Source organism: Ochlerotatus camptorhynchus, unplaced genomic scaffold, assembly GCF_037179485.1.
Source record: "Ochlerotatus camptorhynchus isolate MF236.1 unplaced genomic scaffold, CSIRO-AGI_Acam_v1.1 ptg000098l, whole genome shotgun sequence".
Taxonomy (NCBI): domain Eukaryota; kingdom Metazoa; phylum Arthropoda; class Insecta; order Diptera; family Culicidae; genus Ochlerotatus; species Ochlerotatus camptorhynchus.
The window spans coordinates 55,323-81,395 of record NW_027040588.1 but is presented as its reverse complement, the minus strand read 5'-3'; the positions used below and the strand labels follow the sequence as shown (position 1 = coordinate 81,395).

The 26,073-nt window shown below is 41.5% G+C and overlaps 1 protein-coding gene across 1 annotated transcript in view; it reads left to right on the top strand.

Moving 5' to 3' along the window:
* The window catches only part of LOC135698903 (uncharacterized protein DDB_G0290587), a 525,472-nt gene that overhangs the window by 445,139 nt on the left and 54,260 nt on the right, over positions 1–26,073 (top strand). The window lies entirely within an intron of this gene.

The following is a 26,073-nucleotide window of genomic DNA, read 5'->3' as shown; positions in this document are numbered from 1 at the left end:
TAGATGTTGCTGGATTTTGCCACGGGTATCTGCTCTTCGTCCGGTTTCGACCTGTTGCGTGTTAACACCACCATCTCGTCCGGAAAGCTCTGCCACTGGATCTCACGAATGAGAAGTTTCTCCGCCTTCTACAACTCTTCAGACGTCAACGGGCCTACGGATCGTTGGTTGCCTGTGGTTTTCCGCTTCGGATTTCCAAAGAACCGCAGGACGCAAGCGACTGCGCGAGTGGCCCTGTTCAGCTGGGAAAAACGTTCCAGATCTACCAGACGTTCAGGTATTTTTACCTCTTTGTGTGATGACGGCGTTCGCTGCTTCGGCCATTCTGTTTCTGCAAGCTGCAGGAATGCAGGACCCTTGAACCAAACGCTCTTTGCTGCCAAATCGGGACCTTTTCCCCACTTCGTTGCAATATCTGCCGGATTTTGCTTGCTAGGAACCCAACGCCAGTTTTCCATAACGGTGACAGTCAGCAACTCGCCTATTCTGCACGCAACAAACTGTTTGTATCGACGATGGTCAGCTCTTATCCAGGAAAGGACCGTAGCAGAATCACTCCAAAGCACCTTCTTCGTGATGGATAGTGTGTGGCTTTCTTCCACGAACTGCATCAGACGTGCTCCTAAAACTGCGGCCTGCAGTTCCAGTCATGGCACCGACTGCGTCTTCAGAGGAGCCACCTTCGTCTTCGCTGTGACTAACACACACTCAGGGATTCCTTCGGAGTTCAACGTACGAAAGTAGGCAGCTGCGCAGTACGCTGATTCACTCGCGTCAACGAATACATGAAGTTGTAGTTGTGCGGCAGTTGCTCCTGGGAAGTAACAGCGAGGAATTTGAAGCTTTCTAAACTCCTCGAACAGGCTCGTCAAGTTGTTCCACCTTCTGTGCAAGTCCTCGCTCACTTTCTCGTCCCACTGAATTCCCGCTCTCCAAACGTCTTGCAACAGGATCTTTCCATGTACTGTTAAGTGGCATAGTCCCAGAGGGTCAAAAAGAGACATCAGGCATTTCAACATTTACCTTTTTGTTGGACGTTCGCCGTTCTGAATCAAATCACAGACTTCCTGACTCATTTGGGTTGAGAAACTGAAGGAGTCCTCCTGTGTCAACCACAGAAGTCCGAGAACACGTTCATAGTCGTTTGACTTGTCTGTTGCGATCTGCTTGCCTTCTTTGAACTGTGGTTCTCCTAGGCCTTTCAACACTTCGCTACTGTGCGACAGCCAATTTCTCAACTCGAAGCCACCTTGCTCGTGAACATAGCGCATTTCTCGGGATACTTTGATGGCCTCCTCAACGCTTTCGTAACTCTCAAGAGTGGTTCTGTACAATCCCTTCAGCGGCTCGGGGGTACAGCTCTTTAAACTCATCAGTGTTTTTGTTTTTAACGTACTGAGCTGACGCCGGAGAGCACGTTGGCCCAAATGTTGCGACGTCCATAAGATAGATGTCTGGAGCGCTGAAAGGATCACTGTGAAATAGGAATCGCTGCGAGTGCCGATCTTTCGTGCGCATGTATAGCTGGAGGAACATCTCTTTTAAATCTGGTGAAACGCCCACACTGAACTGTCGGAAGCGACGTCAGTAGATCTGGACCTTTCAATAGTACTGAGTTGAGAGAAATCCCGTTTACAGCAGCTTTAGCGTCCCAAATCATGCGGACCTTTCCCGGCTTCCGTGGATTCTGCACCGCTCCTAAAGATAAATACTATACTCTTCTTGGATCAGCAATAGCTGGTAGTCCTTTAGTTGTTTTTGCAAGGCATTCTTGAGTTCTGGGCTTCGAACCATCCTCCTCTCCAAGCATTCAAATCAACGAAGAGCCATGTTGTAGCTGCCAGGAAGCTCTATGTGGTCATACTTCCACAGAAGACCGGTTTCATAATGGGTGCCGACTCGAACCGTTGTTTCCTCCAGGATCCGTTGAGCACGCTTATCTTCCTCGGATAGCAGATTCATTGCTGGCTGCGTACCGACGTCATCCGTGGTAAAGAAATCCTTGACAAGATCGTGTAGAGCTTGATCTGACGCGCAAACACAGGAATGGCAGTTGACCGTACCTCTCGCTTCATTAGCTCCTTCCCCGCCATAGATGCACCAACCTAGTCTCGTTTTCGCAGCGACGGGTTGGCGACTGCGTCCTTCCCTTATCTTCAAAGGAACCATCAAGTTCAAGTTGTTGACACCAATCAGTATCCTCGGAACCGCATCGGTGTAGCTCTTGACTGGAAGTCCTTTGAGGTACTCATATCGCTTAACTAGCTGATCGAACGATAGAGTTTGTTTCGGTAGGGACAACTCCTTCACGGTGCGGGCCTCTTCCAGTGAATGCTTTCTTCCTTTCGCGGCTAAGATGACCAATGATACCTGTTTGGATTCTTTCTCTACTCTCGTCACGTTCCCGGTCCACAGCAGACACAGCGGCCTTGTATCACCATCAACTCCAAGTTGGTCAACTAAGCTGTTCTCAACTAGAGTCAAAGATGAGCCTTCGTCGAGAAATGCGAACGTCTCCACCGTACCTTTAGGTCCATGTAGAGTCACTGGTAAGATTCTAAAAAGCAGCGACTGCTCCATAAGACGGTGCGTGTCGTTTTCTGCAGTGTTCACCGGAGTTCGTGGATTCGTGCCGGTATTGCTGCGCGATGAATGAAGGAGCGGATGATGACGAAATTGACAGCCATTCGTTCCACAGCAACCAGTTTTCCTGCAGCTTCTTCTTCCGTGCCCGTTCAGGCAGTTTCGGCAAAGTCCACTGGATTGAACATGAATCCAGCGATCATCAACTCGAATTGCTTGCGGGGGCGGCAGCATGGAAGGCGGTACCGGTGCTTGCTGGGTCGGCAGCGTAGAAGGTGGTGGCGTTGATTGTGCTAAAGGCACTGTTCCTGAAATCTTGCTGAAAATGGCGGGGCCAGCTAAAGGTCCATCTTGTTTCGGATCCGTGCTAACAATTCCTTCTGTCACTTGATCGGCGCCCGGTAGTTGCGGTGTAGTACGTTGATTTGGCACTGATGGATGTTTCAGGGGGCTCTGTTGGTTTTCACCATTTGGTGCTACTTGCTTTCCTTGTGTTGCAGCAAGGCCGCTAGAGGTAGTAGGGTTTTGCGCTTCCTGGTTGGTGAACACTGGTGGCAGTGGTGAAGGACCTCCGGTTGTCGAACTCAAAGCAGCTTCTGCCTGCTCTACACATTTGTTCACCCACTTAATAATCCTGGCTTTGCTTGACTGCCTACTGATTCTACTGCGCTTGCTCAGGACACTTGAACTGTCGTCTTTTAACTCCAGCTGGGACTCAAGCAGCTTATATTTGTCCTCCACAAACTTTTTCTGGATGGCTTGTAGCTCTTCGAGCTTTTTCAGTTGCAAATTCAACCTAGCGGACCTCACCGATCTCCCGGATGTACGAGATACAGAAGTATGACTAGTCAGGTCATCTACCTGGCACGGCTGACAAGACCACGAACGATCCGCAATCGAATCGGATACACCGGCACACGAGAAGTGCCACCAAATTTGACAATTGTCACACTGCACCATGTTTTCCGCACTGTTGGGACGATTACAGTTCACGCAATCTGCCTAATTTTCGTCGAGCGTCTGTGCGTGGTGCGGTGTTTGGTCTTCGTTTATCTCCGGATTCGATTGCATGGTGAAGAACTAATCGAACTGCAGTCGATTTTTCTAAAGTTTGTTCCCAATGTTTGTCGGTCGGATATGTCCCACGGTACGATTTCTACATTACAACACAAATACCGTCGTTGTGATTTGCTCGAAGAAATCGTACCGTGGGACCGACAAACATTGGGAACACTATGTTTTCAGGATATTAACGAAGTTCCAAGAACTACAGGAAAGTCCAGAACATTGAGGAAGATTAAAGATCTTTAAGGGTTGGTTCGGAGAAGTTCAGTTCAGTTCAATGAACTTTAGGAAATTTTCATGAACTTAGATGAAGATCAGAGAACTTCACGACAGTTCCATTAACTTCAAGAAAATTCCAAGAACATTACAAAACCTCCAAGAAACTTCAAAAATCTTAAGGTAAATACAGAGAGCTTTGGTAAACTTCTGATAATTTCATGGCAGTTCCATGAACATCAGGAAAATTATGAAAACTCTGAGTCGATTGAATTCAGTCGCTGAGTCGTTCCGATTGGCCGGACTTAATCCGTCACCTATGTAGTTGTGTCTTCAAAACAGATGTTTGGAGTTCGTCCATAAGTTTTCTTAGACTTAGAATGTAAGGTCTCTAAACTCAACCATTTTAGACCTCTGGAGTTGATCTAAGAAATATCTGAAGAAAATTCTTAAGCCACTGAAGCAACTCTAGTAAATTCAACTCTTTACTGAAAGTTTTGCTGATGAAGATAAAATACCAATCACTGATTTAGATTCATAAAGTATCTAAAGTTGTCTTATAGGCAACGTTTGAATTTAATTCATAATCTCTTTGCAAATTACCACACGGCCTTCAAGGTTTCAAGGCCAGGAGGTTTGAAAAGACTTTTAAGGTATCCATAGTTAACCTAAGTTTGTGGTTGAATTGGTGTTACACTAGGACTCTGTAGTTAACCCACTCGAAACCTCTGACTGAAAGGTCATTGAAATTAAATGTCAGACATTCGATCTTAACGCAGTAGGCCACCGGAATTGCAATGTAGGTTTTTGGAAATGACCTCATTACGCTTCAGAAATCATCTAAAAAAGCCGATTCAATAGGTATCTATAGCTAATGTAAAAGGCTTTTACACGTATAATCCTTTTGTAACTAGCTCATTTGAAATAATATACATAATCACACTTCATGCAATTCTTATCAAGCAGCAACAAAGAGATCACTCTCATCCTACAACGACGCACCTACACAGATCAACAAACAAAAGCTGAGTAAACCATCGTAGATTCCCATAAAATATGAAAATCACATGTGAATCATCTTCCAGAACGAGCCTTTGAGCGAAAACAACATATCAAGAAGACTGACAACCCAGCAGTTTTTTTTTCACAAATCGCTAGTCAAATTAATTCATTCCAAAATAAACGGTTCTGAGGGAAAGCATATTAGGTTTGACTGGATGTTGGCCAGTTTCTTACTTGATAACCCTGTTAAAGCTTATTGCGAAGATTACAAAATATTGGCTCAATCATGTTATTAAGTAGTAAACATATAATGAGAAAGTCACGAACGAGTTTTCATTTTTGCTCTGAAAAAAACGCCAATTTGTACACGGCGAATGAGAACAGAGTAAATTTGCTCCATGTTTTCCAGGGAAAAATTCCCAAATTTGAGAAAAGTATAGATTGGATTCACTCAGTCTATTGGTACTACTCCGAGACTGAATAAAATATTCGTCAATTTCCTCATTTTCCGGCAGATTTTTAAGATTTTCCACAGAAAACCATGAAACAAATTTTACTCATCGTTGAGTTCCTGCACTTTTGGCGATTATCAGTGAACTAAACTCAAATTTGGGTCGTTCTCAGCGACCCAGCGGTGTGAGAGAATGTAAACAAAGACAAGAAAATTAATATTTTTCTCGCAAACAAGCTTCAGTCTGCAAAGTTATTCAGCCTGCTTGATATGCAGTCTTCGCTTTGAGACTGCATTACAACGCATAAGAAATTCATAGTCTCATTTCCATTGCTACAGCAGTCCCCACTTCCCTATATGACACACAGTCTGTCATTTCAATTGAATTACACCGAAACTCTTCCGCCATATATGTACTTTTCCCCAGAAACGTTCAAATCAGACATTCTACTGCAATTGCTACCCTTCAGTGTGACTGGAAGTAGACACACTGAAGCATTTGCAAATACAGCCAGTGAGAGCGCTCGGTGTATGAACATGAACCATTCAGAATGAACGAACGGACAACTTTATGAATATGAAATCACAATTTCGTTGTGAAGCGAAAACATCTTTTCAACCTTCCATCCCATTTGGCTCACTCGGTTCGGCTCTTCGGTAATTTTTACCGACGGTGGCCGAATCGCAGAATTTTTCAAAAATGTTTCGCTGTTTGTATAACGACAAAAATGTCCGTTACGCATAGTCGTTACCTCACTCAAAGTTATAGTTTTCATCAGAATGTTCAATCAAGGCACCGCTCGGATCATTGCTTACCATCATGTTACAACTAGCAGAACGAACATTTCAGTCACAGTTCCGATGGTAAAGTTCAAGTGTGTTCCATCCAACGACGACGACTCACCATGTCGAGAGCGAGGAAACGGTGGAACCATCCAACCGATTGACGAGAGGGCGAAGTATCATCTCAACCCCCCCACTTCGAGCCAATGTTGAGTGTAGAATGCAAATTAGCTTCCATGAATGTACGATGAGTGAGTACCTATCTCCTACATATGCGGAGTTGGTTTCACATTTGCCAAGTACAAGATATCAAACTGAGGTAACATGAGCAATCGAGGTAATTCAACCGAGTTACAGTTGGGTCGATTCTGGCTCCCTTTCCGGGGAAATGGTTTGTGGGTTTCTTTGCTTTTTTTTACATTCAAGATCATTTAAAATGGCAACACACAAGTGAAAGATAACACTGGAAAGCATGAGTGCGACGTTTGATTCAAATGTAGTATAACATGACCTCAATGCAAGCTAACATATTGCATTATACATTCACTGGTAGGACTTTCGATACTTAATAGTTGGGCCTCCGGTGGTTGGGCCATGACGCAATTGAAAAGCAACTCGATGTCAAAATCTCATCTTAAATTGGATTTGACAATCGAACATAAATTCATTCTGCATTTTGGGCTGCGCATTAAATGTAATGATTGTAAAGATTTGGTATTTGCTCGAAACATTTAAGTTTTATTTTATATTCTAGAATGAAACATAAGCAAAAATTGTCCACATCATAAAGGGTGATACGGTCAAAATTTGGTCAATATCAACTTGACGTATTTCTTTCAATTTTGCATTTAAAAAACCTGAACACCCCTCATTTTGAAGGTGTGTGTGTGTGTAGAATGTTGCTCCTATTTTGATTTTGGAATTCACTCTTCAGTTGTCAAAATGCCGTCCAAGCAAGAAGAGCAGCGTATCAAAATTTTGCTCACGCATCGCGAAAATCCGAGCTACTCGCACGCAAAGTTGGCAAAATCGCTAAAAGTTGCCAAATAATGGTTTGCTTTTTCCACTCAGTTTCAAGCAACTTGTTTCAATCCGATTTGATTTAATCCGCTTTTAGTGAAATCTACTCGTGACTAGGGCACGACCAGACACTCCCGGGTAACTAGCTCAGTAGCATGAGACCCATGAACTGTGTCGCAGGGCCGGCATGCTACTGGGTATTCGGAGGGGCTACGCGGACAAAGTATGAAACACACAGGAATATTCACATTTTCTAAAACATTTATTGCCCTATTCTGTGGCGTGTGGGTGTGGGTTTTTACATATATGTGGCGTATATGCGAGAGTTTATGAACGGTACGGTACTCACTGTTGCAGCAGATTCTCCTTCGGCGTCGCGACGCTGGCGTTGGTCCACAGGGCTGCTCCTGCACTACCGTGTGGTCGGAAACTTGCGGCGCGGGCTGCAGACAGTGTTGTTGCCGCTTTGGGAGAATGGTGGATCTGGAGGCGTTCATCAGCCACATACGGCTCAGCAGGCGTTGCTGGCTCGTTGGCTGGCAGGCTTCTTCCGTCGTTGACGGCATCGGCTGACCGTGGCATGGCCACCTTGGTCGAGCCGAGACGGGACCTTCCTTGGTAATTAAGGCCACCGGCCTGAGGGAATCGTCCCTGACGGACGATCGAGGATCATTAACTATTAGGCTCGGAAGCCATCTTGACTTCCGAGCCGAGCCGTGTAAGACCGTTTTATTTACGGTACGAAGTGTACAAAAGCACAAGAGCACAAGAGCTCCTGAGAATTATCACAATTCAGTCAGGAAAAATTTCCGTCAAGATAATAAAAATCAATTACCTGAACGGAGGTAGGCTTTCCAGCCCAAACCCTACAATGGGGGTGGGGGTGGTTTGTATTATATATGCACTACACTTCACACTCAACTGGTGTACACGGACGCCTGGTTACTTCTGCCTAATCTTCCAAATTTGAGATGGCTAGCTATTCATCATCCAATTTGCGCATCCATTGTTATTTTAAAGCCAAGATTTTCCTCCCTTCAGTAACGTTACGTTCATGTTCTTTGCAGCGGCACAAGCCCTCTCGCTCTTGTGTGTGTCTACTGTTTTAAGTTTAACAAAACGTGAATTTTCCCAACCAACAATAACTCATGCAGAAGAAAATCCACGGATTGTAACCAACTGGTTACATACTCAACCACAACACAGGATGAGCACACCGCTCAATTTTGTTTGCATTCTGTCAATTGATCCAACTAACGAATCGAATTTGCTAGTTGGGCCTTGGTGGTGGCCATTGGCGTAGCTAATGGGAGTGCCAGGGGGCCAGGCCCCCTCCAGAATTATCTAGGCCCCCCTCCAGAATTATCTAGGCACCCTCCAGATAAATTGTCTAGCTACGCCAATGGTGGTGGCCCAACCAGCGAATATCGACTGTAGAGTATCGGAACTTTCCCCATGATTCGCTGATAGAGACATCAGCTGGATGTCACCGATCGTGGAAACGTTTCGTTAACACCTGTTACTTGGAACCCGGAACGCACCGTAGAAAGGCCCCAATCCCTCCGACCCAGTCCTGCCGTCTGCCGCCTACGATCTTCATAGTCGTTCCGGGCCTATGGTTGGATGTGGAGAAGGGGTCTTCCAACCCACTCGAGTATCCGCATAGAAATGTTAATGTTCGTTCGCTGCCTATTGTTTCCGTGATTTCCAGGAATGACGTCTAACCTCGTGCTACCATATGTCATTTTTTTTTAATCCTCTTTGTCTTTATTAAAATTAATTATACATAGTCATGTAGAAATCTAAATTTTGTACATTAAGGTTTTCGATTGGAGTTTCACTTACAAATATAATGTATCGGACAAATAATTTTAAGGTTCTGCTTAAGGTACGAGGATTTACTCCTCGCAGCTCCGGAAATTGTAGTGTTTTGAATAGTTGATTTCTCCTTATTCCTATGGATTCAATTTGCACAGCTATTCGTCTCCACAAGGATTCTACAGTTGTGTCTTATTGTTTCCTCAGCTTGGCACACATCGCATGCCGGTGTTGCTATGCGATTTTCTCTAAACCGCAAAAAATTATGATCCAATTTGTCATTGCAAAGCAAGTAGTATACAGCTTTTTCTTCCGAAGTGAGAGCTTTATGATTGACATTTTTCCATACTCTCTCCCAATCCCGCTGTACCGAGCTCTCGATTCTATTTTCCGGAAGTAAATCTAGATTGTGAGCATAGATTTTGTGTGCTGTTGACTCCTCAGTTATTCGACTTGGTAGCTTGAGCACTTCTGCGATGATCTCCTTAAAATGTGACATTTCTTCTGGAATTGTTCTTAGGACTCTGCGTGTCTGTACTCTATTAGCGTAGTCCTGTTGATATGGAAGCACCTCCTTAGTCTGTTGAAATCGATTGGCCATAAGAGATTTAGATTTCCTGATCGGGCAGTGAAGACCAAGGCCACCCTTGGCTTTAGTTTTTATTATTTGTTCATACCTAACTCTATGTGGTACTCCTATCCAAATAAATTTGGTGATTTGCTGTTTCAGAAACTTTCCAATACTTAATGGTAGTGGCAGGATAGAAGCAATATACCACAATTTGGAGCAGATGTACGTGTTAATGAGCCAAGTCCGCTGTTTAATGTTCAGAAGCCTGGCACGATTTATCCATAATAATGAAGTTACGCTCCGTTTTAACTTCGCCCAGTTAACTGCAACTGTGTGTTCGATTGTAGTTTTATAGAGGACTCCAAGAATTTTCACTTGTTCACTGATGATCAGCTCCTCTGGTGAAGGAATTCCTGCTCCTAGTTTTAGGCCAACTGTTTTCTAAAGATTTAGACGTGCTCCAGATACTTCCCCAAACTGACGAAAGCAGTCTATCACTAACTGTGTTTTGCCAGTGTGTTTGATGATGATAGTTATGTCATCAGCATAGGCGGTGATGGACTCACCTGTATCGTTGCATATTTGTGAAAGCTGATCTACTAGGGGTTGTAAGTACACTACAAACAGAGTCATACTTAATGGGTCTCCTTGGCGAACTGAACAGTTGATGTCGAAAAATTCTGTTAACCTCCCATTGACAACTAGCTGTGATTTGGAGTGTCTCATAATAGTCGACATAAGATTCACGAAATCGCTGTTGATGTTCATTTCCCGTAAAGTTTTTGCCAGAAAGTCGTAGTTTACCCGGTCAAATGCGCTGCTAAGATCACAAGCCATGACAAGTCCATTCTGTCTCGTGCGGTGGGAGTGTCCAATCTCATCCCGAATCAAGCAGGTTGCTTCGAAAATGCTCCTTTTCCCGTTGCTGCATTTTTGTTCGTTGGAAAGAACCAATGACACTACTTTATTAAGCCTTTCTTTCAAAACTCGACTCAAAATCTTGTATTCCACGTTCAGCAGTGATATTGGACGGTAAGAACTGATCGAGTTGTTTCCTCCTTTTTTGTGAACTAGTACGATGATTCCTTCTAATTGTTCTCGACGTATTAAGCCATTCATCATTTCATTGATAATTTCCACTATTTCTGTTTTGATTGTGTCCCATAACTTCATGAAAAATTCTCTGGTCAATCCATCCTTCCCGGGTGTCTTGTGAGGAGCAAAGAATCTGATGGCATCGTAGATTTCGTCCTCAGTAATCCGGTCCATTATTCTGTTGTTGGCTTCGTTGTTTTGGGGGACTGCTCTTGTAGGTGTCTCGGTTTTCCACTTCTTCACCCGTGAATAGAGACCGATAGTGCTCGTAAACAGCTGTTTCGATATCATTGGGATCATTGAGTATTCTCCCGTTGATCTTTAAATTTTCTATTTTTGCTCCTGCCTGGCGTTTACGATGATCATCGATTTGGAAAGTTGAAACCTCTTCATCCGGTAGATGACGAATTGACTCCTTCCTGAAGAAACCGTTGAATTCCTTTTGCTTGCGTAACATCACTGCTTTGATCCGGTTTATTTCTGCCGTGTTGTCGTTCTCTAAGTGTGTAGTATATGCTCGATTCAAACACGAGTAGTAGAATCCCAAGGTGTTGTTGTAACCAGTAAAGAACTGATTCTGCTTCCACTTGAAGAATGAAACCAGCTTTCCCTTGGCGAAGTCCACCCACCAGTCGACCCACGATCGATAATTCTGCCTCGTCCTTTTCCAGTACGTCCACTTCCTTTGCAGTTCTTCCATGTTGCTGGCGGTTAGCAAATTGTTGTTGAGCTTCCATGGGGGACGAGGAGGACGTTGTGATACGAAAGGAAGCACAACTCTCATCACCACAGCCTTATGGTCGCTGAAACAATTCACCTGAATCCTGCAGTAACGTATTCGGGTTACGTAGATAGTATCTATCCGTGACATAGAAGGCCCACGTACAAAAGTGTAATCGTTGAAGTTGTTGAATAATCTCCACGCGTCAGTTAGATTTTGAGCTTGGACTAGTCTTTTTAAATTTGGGCTAATATTGGTCGCTCCAGTAGCGTCTCGTGTATCGGTAATCGAATTAAAATCACCGGTTATTATGATGTAGGTAGCGGTGTTTAAAACATACTGTGGAACGACACGATTGAAAAAATCTTCCCTCACATATCTGTTATTCGTTCCAGACGGTGCATAAATGTTGACTATAGTAACTGTATTTTCAAGTGTGGCGCGCACCAATCTTGAATCTAAGCTTTTTTGAATTTGAGATGTCCTAATCCCATGTTTAACTAACACTGCAGTACCTCTTCTGCGTTCGTCAATATTGATTATGGATTCGTAACCAGATACACTAATATCATGACACGCTACCTCCTGTAAGCACACTACATCTAAATCAAGCATCCGCACGAAAGCTGATAGAGCAGCAAGTTTTGTCTGGCTTTGTATTGCGTTTATATTAATTGTGGCTAATGTGTACGAACGATCAAGAGAGGGATCCATTATTTTTTGATTTACTTGCCTCTCGTGATTTTGATGCTGTTGTTGCCTTCGTCGCAGTTCGGCTACTCCGTCCTCGAGTCTGCATCCCTTCTTCGTCGACGATCATCTCCGTAGAATCGTTGGACTTATTGGTTGTTGTGGTTGTAGATGGGTTCCCGTGAGTTACTTCTCGATCTGCACTGCTGACCACTGTATCTCCGTTTCTTCTCTCAGTTGATGAGTTTCGATCTTCGGTGTCGGTTTTCGCTGTTTTTTCTCTTCTCTGCTGTTCAAGATCGTCGTTAAGCACTGCCGGACGTTTAGTGAGGTGTTGTTGCTGTTGTTGTGCTCCCATCGGCGCGGGGACACTTGTTGGCCGTTGCGACTTACTTCCTTCTGCTGGAGACCTTTCCTCGATGGATGGAGCTTGTGTTGGTAATTCGTTGTTAGTGTTGTCGGATGCAATGTCTGCGTACGTGGTGACCGAGCGCTCTTCTGCGGCCAGCCGAGCCCTATTTTCAGCACATCCACGACCCTTGTGCATCATATTTCCACAATGGCGGCATGTCTGGACCTGATTGTCATAGATGCAATATGTACTGTACCCACGAATGCTTATGTACGACGGAATCGCTCGGCGTAATTGCATCCTGATGATCTTCACTCCGCTTGGTGTGTTCGGAAACCTTGAAGATTTGCACATTTCATCCTTGATGTTCAGTACATTGCCGAATTTTTGCATGTGTTGTTCTATCCATTCTGGTGGCATCCGACGTGGAAGATGATGCAGCTTGATATCGATGCCGCCATCTTCAACGAAGACTCGTATTTTGTGTGGCTTGTTTTCGCATACCAGCTCTCGCCTGCCGTCGAATTTTTGGATGACTTCCTGGACCTTGTGCTGTGTGAGAAGCTCGATGTAGACCTTCCCTTCGGTCAGATCGATCTGGATCGCTTGTACTTCGCTCGGTGTTAAATGGAGTTGCTCCGCAATGAATTCATAGATGAGCGGATACTTTATGTTGCGGATTCCGCGGATGTCCATGAATACGGTGTGTAACCTTAGTGAATCCATGGTTGCTGAGGGGAGCTTATACCAGGTATTAAGCTTTTAGACCCCTGGAGTGACGATTTTTGTTATGAAACGCGATTCGTCAGAGAGCTAATTGACTTCGACCTGTACTGGTTGACGTCGACTTGAATCTCATAGACAAAACATCATCATTTATTACCAGAACATCGGTGGAATGAATTCTGGTGTTAACGACTACCGCTTAGCTGTATCGGACCGTTGCTATGATGTCATCATCTAACCGAGACTTGGCTCGATTCTCGAACGCTTTCCAGCCAGGCGTTTGGACGCGAGTATTATCTCTTTAGCTGCTACCGAAATCCTAAAAACAGTCGGAAATCTAATAAGGGTGGTGTTCTTGTGGCGAAGACGAGAGCTTTAGAAAATGACGCGTGGGACTGTGTGGAACAAGCATGGCTTGCCGTTGAACTGAGTGATCGCACACTGTACTTATGTGCGGTGTACATTGCTCCTGACCGTGTTCGTGACAACGAACTTATCGAAACCCATTGTCGGTCCGTTTTCGCCGTAATGGAAACTGCAGCTCCAGTTGATGAGATAATTGTTCTGGGTGACTTCAATCTAGCTGGTGTTTCGTGGAAATCATCTCACAGTGGTTTTCTCTACGCTGTACGCTCTGTATTTCATACAGAGCTCGATAGCTATAGTGCAGCAGCGTTATCTCAAATCAATGACGTAGTTAACGAGAACAATCGAAGCTTAGACCTCTGTTTCGTTAGCGCTCAGGACACTGCTCCAGTTATCTCCACGGCACCTTGTCCACTAGTAAAGCAAGTTCCTCATCATCCTCCTTTGGTTGTCACTGTCCAAGATAGTCACGTTCGGGATTTTGAAGGCATTTTTACAAACGTGTCATACGATTTTTGGAGTGCTGATCATAGTAGTATCATCGACGTGCTGTCTAGCATAGACTGGGGAAGCGTCTTGGACCCTGATAACGTTGAAACCGCTGCGCAAACTTTTTCACTGTCGCTGAAACATCATTACTTTAGGCTCAATCATGAGTTCAAGCGAGTTAGCCATCGATGCTATTCGCGATATAAACGTGGGATTCAGAGTAAAGTAAAGTCACACCCAAAGTCCTTCTGGAATTACGTTAACGAGCAGCGCAAAGAGTCTGGCCTACCATCGTCAATGATGTTCAACGGAGAAGTTGTTTTTTTCAGCGGTCTTTTGTCTGACATCGTATGTCACGGATAGCATGACAGAACGGGCTCAAACAGACGTAATTTACACCGACTTGTCGGCTGCATTCGATAAACTGAACCATGCAATTGCGATTGCTAAGTAAGATAGACTCGGGGTAAATGGCAACCTCCTGCGATGGTTTCGCTCTTATCTCAGTGATCGCCAGCTGATGGTAACCGTTGGTGAATGTCAGTCAGCTAATTACCCACCCACGTCAGGGATACCTCAAGGAAGTCACCTAGGCCCGTTGATTTTTCTGTTGTACTTTAACGACGTGAATCTTGTCCTCGAAGGCCCTCGTCTATCGTATGCAGATGATCTTAAAATCTATATCCGGTTCCGTTCTATCGATGATTGTCACTTCCTCCAATGCCAGCTCGAAGCGTTTGCTAACTGGTGCAACTTGAACCGAATGGAGGTCACCCCGCGAAGTGTTCAGTTATCACCTTCTCTAGCAAGAAGGAACCGATCATGCTCAATTATGTACTTCAGGAAACAACTAAACCACTTAAAAGACCTGGGAGTTATTCTGGATTCCCAGTTAACGTATAAGTAACACATTTCGTTCATTGTCGACAGGGCGTCAAGATCTTTGGGATTCATTTTCAAGATTGCAAAGAATTTTTCCAATATATATTGTCTCAAATCGCTATACTGTTCCCTGGAGCGGTCCACCCTGAAATATTGCTCTGCAGTATGGAACCCAAGCTATAACAATGGTGCTGAAAGAGTTGAGTCCGTTCAGCGTCAATTGCTTCGATTTGCTCTGAGGAAGCTGCCTGTCGATGTCGACTGATTGATCTGGAGCTTCTACGTACTCGGAGAGACACTTCGCAGGCCCAACTCATCGCGGATAGTTTACAGGGTAGAATTGATTGTTCTACAATCCTGGAGAAGATCAACGTGAACGTCCAACCCCGAGCGCTGCGAAATAACGCTATGTTAAGATTGCCTCAGCATCGCAATAACTATAGCATGAACGGTGCTATAGACGGCCTTCAACGTGTGTTCAATCGAGTTACTTCAGTGTTCGATTTCAACCTGACACGAGAGATGCTACACCGGCGCTTTTCCCGTATTTTCTCTGACGCAGTAAGCCGTTGAATGACCTTGTATTTTATTGTATTGTGTATTTTAGTAAGCTGAACTATGTATTTTAATGTTATCTGTTGATGTAAACTAATACAAAAAAAAATAAAAAAATAAATCAAAGGTGGAACAGAAACAATTGAACGATAACGACTGCTAGAACATCTCCACCGCTGTTCTCATTTGCATTCTTAAACTGACGCCCCGTATCTCAAACCGAAACATCAGCTAGTCGACAAAGAGAACGTTTGATTGAATTGATTTTCACGTTTATTTCAACTGATTCTTATGTCAAAAGGCCCACTTACATGTGTCGGTCTCAGGGAACCTGAATTTACATGACTTTTTAGTAGTGTGTAGATGCACGAAAAATGTCACACTAGCGAAACAATCTACGAAAAATCTTCTTTTATTTCTCGCATCTACTTGCACAAGATAATTGTTTTGCAGGATATCTTCATCTATCTTCTTTCTATCTACTCAGCGTGCGCGCAGCTAACCACATAAAAACAAAATCTTTCCTGCATTATAACCGCTCGAGTGAAGGCCCAATGGTATTTAGTTTGAGTACAACATTGAAGTTGTCAAGCATTATGTGATGTTACCTTCATCGGTCAGTATCAAAGCAACCTAAGCAGCCTATGGAACCAATACAATCAACAATGCAATACAGAGCTGCAAAAAGAGCCTAACAGCTTTTGTTCCCATGCATTGTTTAACTTCTCTCGATGATTTCTAGGAATTCATGGTTCTCATCTAGAGATGTCAGTCACGCAGAACAATGGACCCTGTTTAAAATAACAAAATATTCAGTTGATGATCAAACTCGAATACTGCGAGGGCAGCGAATCATCTAAATCTCAATCCTGAGATGTTCGAAAATCTCACGCAATCGAATCTAGCTTCAAAAAAATCGATTTTCCATTTTACGCATCTAAATCTATCTACTACCATCGCACTCTATCTTTTTGCAGGAGATCTACTAAAATGTCATCAATCTTCTTTCTATCTACTCATCGCACGCGCATCTTGTTAAGTGTCCAGCCCCTTGCACTCAACCAGTCCACTAAAGGTCCGTTTAGACTATCTGATTTCTTGGTCTGATTTTGACCGCCGCCATAATGAAAAATCTGCTCGATTTTGCTTTCGACACACTTTGTCAAACCCCCCTGTTTGCTGGTGTTCGCACTGCTTGCACATGTCGAAACAAAAATTGTATCAGAAATCAAAAGTAAATACTTCCATAAAGAATTATCAGAAAATTGCTCTAGCTTCGGCAGGCGTATTTCGCTTTTATTATTTTAAATAAAATGAGAAGGAGAAGGTGAACTTTGTGGAGTAGGAAATGGTTGCTCTGGAGGAACACCGGCAGGGATCTGGCTCATCTTGACTTTCTAGAACTGCGATATGAAGATGAAAAAGGATTTCAAAACTTCACCAGGATGTCATGCCAACTTTCGACAAGCTAGTGGGAAAACTTCTCGATAGATCTACATGATTCCTTGAGTTCTGAACACTCATGTTAAGAACTCCCGTAATAAAATGTGTATGGTTATTTCGCTTGACGCCGTGTTCAGGGATCATCCAAACCATTTGCATATTTCTCTGAAGACCTTCGGAGGTTACTGAATTTTTGTTTCTGCTCTCTTGAGTAAAGGATTTCCGGTTAAGGAAGTCCAAAAAAATATATTCTTGGAGCTATGTATGCTCCACTTTTATTCAATGATCGGTTAAGACTAAATTACAATTTCGACTTATGCTACGAAATTAGTTCTGGGTTAGTATGAAGTGTGGGAACAATGCGGGTGTTTATTTGTTTCTACAAACGCTGCTAATGCGTTCTGGTGATTATTTTGCTGGGTGGTCTGGTGACATCATGCTATCGGTGATCGTCGTGATTCCAATGAAAGTGATCCAATCTAACTATCGTCTGGCTTGGCATACAATTAGCTGACTCGGCTAATCGATGAAAGTGTTTATTGTTTGGGATCTGGTGTGATGGTGGGAATCTGCTAAGTAATGAAGCGGGTCGCGTTGTTACTAACTCCTCCCCCTTTAAATATCTTTGTTCTCAAAGTTACATATGGAGGGTTCTTAGTGGTGCGGGTGTATCAAAAAATGCTTGAAGTTCCTTTTTCCGTTCTTCTGATAGTTCTTCTGGATTGCTGCTAAGCGACTTGCTTTCTGTTGATATTGATGATGGATCCAGCTCCTTTATCGTGATGGTTTCCGGTTCTTTGTTGAATTTGACTGTTAAGGTAGACTTCGATTTTCGTCTGAAAAAGTACCAATTACTGTTGAGAGTCCAAAGGATCCGAATAAGTTGAGTTTCCAGCTTAAGGAGTTGTATTTTCTCACGGTGTTCCATAGTTAAATTTTGGATGTATTCTACAGGAGGGATGTCTATAACGTGAATCTCGTCCGCTCGTAGTCCTGTGGTCGGAAAGTATGGTTTTCCGTGTAAGGCCATTTCGTAGTTTGAATAAAGTTCTCCGTTGATGTGAAGATTACACTGCGTAAACTGTATGAGAAATGATCCGTTCAGCGGTTGGCTAGAGTTAGTGCAGTTAGACGTAACTTCCACGACGGCGTCGTTGATTAAAATGGTCTCGTCGTTGATCCTTTTTACGAGTCTGCAATGTGCAATTGGAGTGCTGTCCAGTAGTTAATTTGTAAATACACTCATTTACGTGTTCGAGTTGTGAGTTCTCACATAAGAAATAGTCATTCTGCTCTTCGCATGGTTGATCCATTTTGTAAACATGCGTCGCATTTCTTATGATGTAGTTTTTGTCTAGTGAGGTACGTTTCATTGACTTAATGATTGAGTCAATATAGTCGTATTCGAAAGTTTTGCTTGATATCTGGGGTACCTTCAGCATGTAAATAATATGGGTGTTATTTAACATGACTTAGGCTCTGGATTGTGAAAGAAGTTCCTCAAAAGATGTGATGTATATTTCATGAGATCCTAGAAATGTCGCGATTTTGTTGAAGTCGCGCATGGATAGCAGCTTACTGCTGGGTATGCCGTGCTTGGCCATGAGTATGGCTTCCTCGAGAGTCTCAACTTGATTTTGTAGCGAATCAAGATTAGATAAAATTATTAGTTGATTTATTTCAATCGAATGGTTTTTGGATCGTTCATTTTCAATTTTTAAAACTTGGTTTGTGATGTCTGTTATTTCCTGTATGCGTTTATCAATCTCATTTATAAAGACTTGTTTGTTGTTTTGTAGAATAAGTGAATTCATAGAAGAGTTGATTAGTCGAAGGTCCTCCGCATTTGGGCTGCCAGCGATCCATTTCCAAACTGTCACGATTGTATCCCATCTTTTTAATCTTTTAACAATTAGTTTAATCTTCATAAATGTTTCGTATAGTTTATAATTTTTTATTTGAATTAGTTCGTAAAGAGGGTTAGTAAATGGATTATTTTGTATATCGTCATTGACGTTTGCTATCGTATTGCCTATTTGAATAAGGTCGATGGGGTGAATGATGCGAATGTATCCAATTTTTACTTTGGCTTCTCCTAGTGGTATGATTGCCAACGGATTATTGGTTAAATCGTGTATTTGGATTCTTGCATGAGCGGCTGACACGCAGAGGGCGAGTCTGAAAAGAAATGGAATTTAGTTATTCATTGGTGTTTTTTCTTAAATTGCATTTGTGTGCATTTGGAGTATTTTTAATAAAAGAGTGAATTGAATTATTGTATTTATGGGCAGCTTCTTGAATGAGGTTGGGAACAGTAATATCTGGGTTTAATGCTTTTACACATCTGGCTATCTCTCTAATGGTAGAGTGACATCTTTCAACTTGGCCGTTAGTTTCTGATCGATTAACAGGTGTCTTAAAAATCTCAATGCCTAGGTTGCGTATTAATTGTTCTATTACATTGGACACAAATGAGCTTTCATTGTCGATGATAATTTTAGCAGGTAAGTCCCAATCATATAATAGTTGTAACAACACGTTTTTAACATCTGAAATTGCTTTAGATTTTATTGGTCTTATCTTGAGATACTTGGAAAATTTATCAAGAGATGATATAAAAAGGTAAAGAGCGTTATATAGGAATATGTCAAGGTGTATTATTTCGCCAGGATATTTTGGAATGGGAGTTTTTACGGGAATATATTTCTGGGGATGTCGTTCATATTTTTCCATTTTAAAAATTTCACATGTTCTTATGTATTTCTGAATGAGCGTGTGCATTCCTGGGAAAAAATATTTCTTTATTAGTTGTAATCAGTTTTCTTTTGCATTTCGGTGTGCAAAGTTGTGTATTTCCTTAATTTCTTCGAGTTGACGTTCTTCTTCTTCAATGTCTTCAACTCTTGACTGGGAAAATCTAGCTTTAATAATTCTGGGATTGTAGTTTGTTTTATAAATTTCTTGTATTATACCCATGGTGGGCTCATCAGTCATTATTCCATTTGTGATGCCAGGATTCAGAAATCGCTGTAATTTAATTTTTAGAAATTCGACAGTGGATTCTGGTTCGATAAAAATGTGTCTATTATATCTGTCAAAAGGGACATTATGTTCATATGATGAGCTAGGTCCGATCTGAAAGATTAATTGATTACGAAAGACATTAATAGGGGCTTCGGTAGACGGTATAAATGAGCTGTCATCATCATCTGCTGAATGTTGTGTGGGTGTTAATGAATTGATTTGAATGCGTGAAAGCGCATCAGCTACTACGTTGGATTTCCCAGGTTTATAGAACATCTCATAATCGTGTTCTTCAAGGAAGGATTTCCAGCGTTTTAGCTTTGCGTTGTTGTTCTTTGGTGACAACGTGAATGTGAGTGGGAGATGATCCGTGAAAATTTTTAGTTTTGCGCCGTAAATAAAATTTCTTAATGTGTGGAGGGCCCATACAACAGCAAGCATTTCCTTCTCGTTTGTTGCGTAATTTTCTTCGGTCCTAGAAAGAGTGCGAGAAATAAATGTGATTGGACGTTCACCGTCATGGAACTGTTGCGACAAAACAGCTCCTAGGGCTTTATCCGAGGCATCTGTTGTGAGGATGAACGGCTTTTCAAAATCTGGAAAGGCTAGAATATCGTTTGAGGATAAAATTTCTTTAAGTATATTAAATGAAGCAATTGCATGTTCGTCTAATTGTATCGTTGTATTTTTTTTATTGGTTTTTCGATATTTGGCGGTGGCCATCCTCCCCTCTTAAAAGTTTTGTAAGGGGTCTGGCAATTTTAGCATACTCCTTCACAAAACGACGATAATAACCAGAGAGTCCTAGAAAGGCTCTTAGGTCTTTCAAATTCTTTGGTTGAGGATATTTACGAATACACTCTACTTTTTTCATGTTCGGCTTCAAGCCATCTTCTGAGACGATGAAGCCAAGAAATTCTACGTCTTTTCTTAAAAATTCAGATTTATCGGGCTGAATTTTAAAATTTGCTTTTCTAAGTGTTTCAAAAACAGTCTTCAAATTTTTCATATGCTCTTCAAATGTTCTTCCAAAAATGATAATATCATCGATGTAGACATGGCATATTTTTCCAAGATGTTCTCTAAGGATATCATCCATTACTCTTTGAAAGATTGCCGGAGCATTTTTCAATCCAAATGGTAATCGTACACATTCGTATTTACCGTTATTAATTGAAAATGCTGTTTTTTTCTATATCCTTTTCTGACATTGGAATTTGGTGGAAACCTGAGGCCAAATCCAATGTTGTAAAAAAATTATTTTTACCTAAGTTTGCCAAGACGGTGGAGGTATCTGGAATGGGATACCTATCACTGATTGTTTCAGAATTTAATTTTCTGTAGTCAATCACCATTCTATATTTCTTTTCATTAGAAGCGTCCATCTTCTTTGGTACTCCGTACTAGAGAATTGTATGGAGATCTTGATTTTCTAATAATTCCGTCATTCAATAATTTTGCAACTTGTTTATTTACTTCTGGTTTCAAAGCTTGTGGATAGGGGTATGATTTGCTGTAGATAGCAACATCGTCGGTAGTTCTAATATCTGCCTTGACTTGGGTAGTAAAAGGTAATTTCTCGTCGGGTTGGAACAAATCTTGAAATTCTTTGAGAAGTTTATCGAGTTCTGATTTTTGGTAGTTGTCCAAATGTTCGTTACGAATATGAATTTTGTTAACTTCCTGTAATTTGTACTGGAGTAAGGGGTTAGCAAATTTGTTTTTTATAATTAGTTGTTCGTTCGGAGTATCAATGACGGCTTTCAGTTGTTTTAAAGTATCATGCCCAATGATTGCGTCGAATGACTTCAGCTTATCCATGTGAAAAAAATTTACCTCCAATTCAGAATAAGGTCTGAATAATTTATCTTTTGAAAATGTGTTTATCTGGATATCTCCTCCAACGGAAGAAACTGAGAATGGTTTTTTCTCGTTGTGAGAAATTATTGCGTATTTAGGGTAAATGAAATTTTTGTTCGACCGTGTATCTACTAGAATCTTGAGAGGTTCTTCTACTTTACCATAATAAAAGAAGTACGGTAAAGTGGAATTTATTCTAAAAAATTGAGTTCGGCTTGTTCTGCAAATTCTGCAGGCCTTTCTCGTTCTTGTGCTTCAATTTGTTTAATGTATCTTTCGTAGGAGCTTGTTTCTTCTGGGTAGTATTCCTCATCGTCTGTTGGGTAGTAATCAAGCTGTTCGGTAATTTCCAGGTCATGCTGTGGATCTTCATATTTTTGAGTTTCAACATTGAAAAGTCTAGGCCTCTTCATTGGTTGTCCTTGAGGAGCTCCTGTAGGCCTATTTTGATAATTTATTTGTCTAGACCTAATAGACTGATCTACGTCCATAGGGACGGGTTTGTCTAATGGTTTTTGAAAGGGGTTTCTTTGTGGGAAGTTAGAGTTATTAAATGGAGAATTGTTGAATGGTGTAAATCTTTGGTGTGGTACGGGAGGTGGGAAATTTCTGGAATGATATTGATGTCCGAATGGTGCACATTTTGGTACGGGTTGAAGAATGTGAGGTTTAAATGGAATTCTTGGCATTTGCATTAATTTTGGTGGTAGCTTTGGTGGAAATGGAATTTGGTTGCGAGGTCCGGGGAAGCTTTCCGTAATTTTTGGTTTGGTTAAATGCTTTCTAAACTCCATGTTTTGAAATGTTATACAATACGCGTAGGCGGTTGCTAACGAATCCACATTTGCATTTTTCAAAAATTTGCCTACTTCACCATCGAGTCCTCTTACGAAGGCATCAATAGCTTTTCTAGTGTATAACTGTAGGACTGATTTTGCCGCTTCAGGATGACTAAATTGATCATCCGTTGCAACGCAATTAGAGATTAGTGATAGGATTTTATTAATTTCGGCGTAGAAGTCTTCGAGAGTTCGGCCTCTTTGACAACTATTAGACAATTGAGTCTAATGTTCCCAGGTCTCGTTTTTCTCCATAGTATGTTTTAAGTGTCTTTTTTATCAAATGCCAGTTTATGTTCACGTTCGACGTTACTAAAGCGTCGTTCGCTTCTCCCCTAATCTTCCTACGGATCGTTTTACATATCACATGGAATTTGTTTCTTCTTGCGGTATTACTATTTGGGCTAGGTGAATACCAATTTACAAGTCCTTCGGCATCCTTGAGCCAAGCGTTAAGCTCGGTAGGATCGCCAGAAATTGATGGCAAATCCCTCACAAGGTCAGGGATTTTTTCTATTGATTCGGGATCCACAGGGTTTCCTGCCTCATCCACGAGGTAGAGTGGTGGGTCGGAGTAATCGATAGGCCGTGCTTCTGTCCCACAGCTTCTAGAGCGGCAATCCTAGCTGTCAATGCTTGGATATGCTGTTCCATATTGCTATTCAAATGAAGTCCTTGTAGTTTAAAGATAAGTTCTTCAATTTTGAAAAAGTGATTTGACGTTACGAATTTGCGTGGAGAGATGAGAATATATACATATATATATATATATATATATTTTGTACGGTCACTTAAATAATAAAAAGTTATATAATCCTAACACTAAAAATTTGTAGATGTTTCGTAGTGGGTTTTTTTAATTTGATTACAGATACACTTTTTCTTCACTTTTTTCTTTCGATACTTATATGTCTACACTTCACTATTTTTTCACTTTATTTCTTTCTATGCTGTAATTAAATTTTCATTAGTTAATACTTACAAAATAAATCTGGACATCTTCTGGGGACACCAAAAGATTGCGGGATCCGTGAGGGCGCTTGTCCTGGTTGTTGTCGAATCCTATCCCAACTCTGCCGGGAGCAGTAGAGATGCGTTGGGTCGGGGCCCGATGAGTGTCTTCTCTCCTTCTCAGCACGGCGGCGATGTCCTTTTTGCCAGGAGCGAGTGATTAGCTGTCCTGGTTACTACGGTGCCTTTCGTGCGGCTGCTGATGCGATCCGGATAAGTTTCCAAACTAAGTGCAGGAGTGTGATAATCACTAACGATTCACCTCTTCCTGGTGTGATGTTTGTTTCGACTTAGTGTCCACTTGGCTCTAACGCTGTGAATCTACTAATAGTATCTCTAAACACTAAACACTTGAAGCGGGTCGCGTTGTTACTAACTCTTGTTAAATATCTTTGACGATCAACAAACTTCCCTGAAGATCTGCAAATTTCTCGGAGGTTCTGCAGATTTCTTTTAAGTCCCGTGTGTTCTTCAGAAGTTCTGCAAATTTCTCTAAGAATCTACAAAGTTCTTGAATCTTTGCAGCTTTAAGATCCTTAAATATCAACAAGTACCTCTGATATCCACTAAATTTCTAATGATCTACGAACTTCTCGAAAGTTCTGTAATTTTCTCTGTTGATTTTCATGATTCAATGAATATAAGCAAAATAGCTCTGAACATCTGCACAATTCCCTAAAGTGTAAAAAAAATATCTAGAAATTTTTGAGCTTCCCGGAAGTTTAAGGGAGTTCTCTGAAGATGTACTAATTTTGATGAAATTATGCAAATATCGTTAAAGATCAGCGAACTTCCCTGAAGTTCTGTAAATTTCTCTTAATCCGAGTAATCTGAGAACCTCAATCAAATTCTGAAAAATTATTTAAAAATCTGCAGATTTTTCAGTAGATTTACGATATACGATCTGAACTTTTCTGAAGTTTCTAAAATTAAAATTCTGTTATGTTTTCTGAAGTACTGTATTTCTGCTCTGAAGATCTACGGACTGCCCTGAAGTTCAACAAATTTCTCAGGAGATATTCGAACTTCTCTAAAGTTCTGTAAATTTATTTGTGGATTCTTGGAATTCCATAAAGTTCTGCAGATTTATCTGAAACTATTTGAAATTCCCCAAAGCTCTACAATTTATCTGGAAATATTTGAACTTCGCTGAAGTTTTAAAAATTTCTCTGAAGATTTACGAATTACTCTGAAGTTGTGTAAATACTTCTAAAGATCGGCGAACTTTCCCGAAGCTCTGTGAGTTATGCTGAAGTTATGCAAATTTGTCTAAAAATGTACGAATTTCCTGAAGTTCTACAGGCTTCTCTTAAGGTCTACGGACTTCTCTGAGGTTTTTCAGATTTATATATTTCCAACTTCCATGGAGTTTTGCGAAATCGTGTACTTTCGTACATGGCTTAGTTTTGTTTTTGAATTTGAAGTATTTTTCTGTAATTTTAAGAATTTTTCTGCAAATCTCACATTTTTATGAAACTGTGAAACTTTCTAAACCATTTAATGTCTCTGAAAATCTGCAAAATTCCTTGCAGGTCTGCAGATTTCAGAGTATTGAAGAGAAGATATTCTTCTGAAGTTCTACAAACACCTTTAAAGATCTGCAAAGTTGTCTGAAGCTCCGTAGTTCTATTCTCAAGTTCTACGAATTACCATGAGGCTCAATAAATTTCTCAGTAGATCAGAAAACTTCTCTGAAGTTTTGTAAATTCCTCTGTAGGCTCTCGGGCTACCCTGAAGATCTGAAAATTTCTCTGAAGATCTTCGAAGTTACATGAAGTTTTTAAAATTTATCAAAGAACATATGAGGTTCCTTGAAGTTTTAAATGTTTCTCTCAAGTTTCCGTACAATCGTATTTTTTTTAAATCGCCGAACTTCCCTGAAGTTCTGCAAATTTCAAATCGTTAGTTTCCAACCGGTGGTTGTACCAACCGGTGAAAACTAACGATTTTAAATTGGCACTCTACTTGACTAGCCTATTGGTCCCAAGCAAATCGATTAACGTATCCCATTCTAGTCGAAATTCTAGTACTACACAATGTTTGTTTTGATTCGTGGAAATCTAACTGTCAAAATGAGTTTGACAGCAGTTTGATTTATATTTTTAAGGATTTTCACTACTATACTCTGAAACAGTACACCAATACAATCGGACGGGATAATATATCAATATAGGAATCTGATTATTATAAGGGTGTCAAACTCCCCCCTTTAAGTTGGTGCCTATGCAAGCGGTTCCCATTCATAACAGCAAGCTAGGATATTTTATCTCCCAATGGCAAACCTTTTAAGTCTTCTTCTTTTTTTCACGCACAGTGAATGTCATCTCAAGCACATTTATCGCACTCCGCTGATCACCGCCTACTGCGCCAAATCTAGACGACTCTTCAATTTTCAAAATTGCTCGACAGTGCCACTCTCCGCACGTGTGCATCCACTTTTCCTCCAATCCACAAGAGCGAAAATCGTAATTCCCATTCGTTCCCTGTGCTGATCCTTCTTAGCGTTCCACG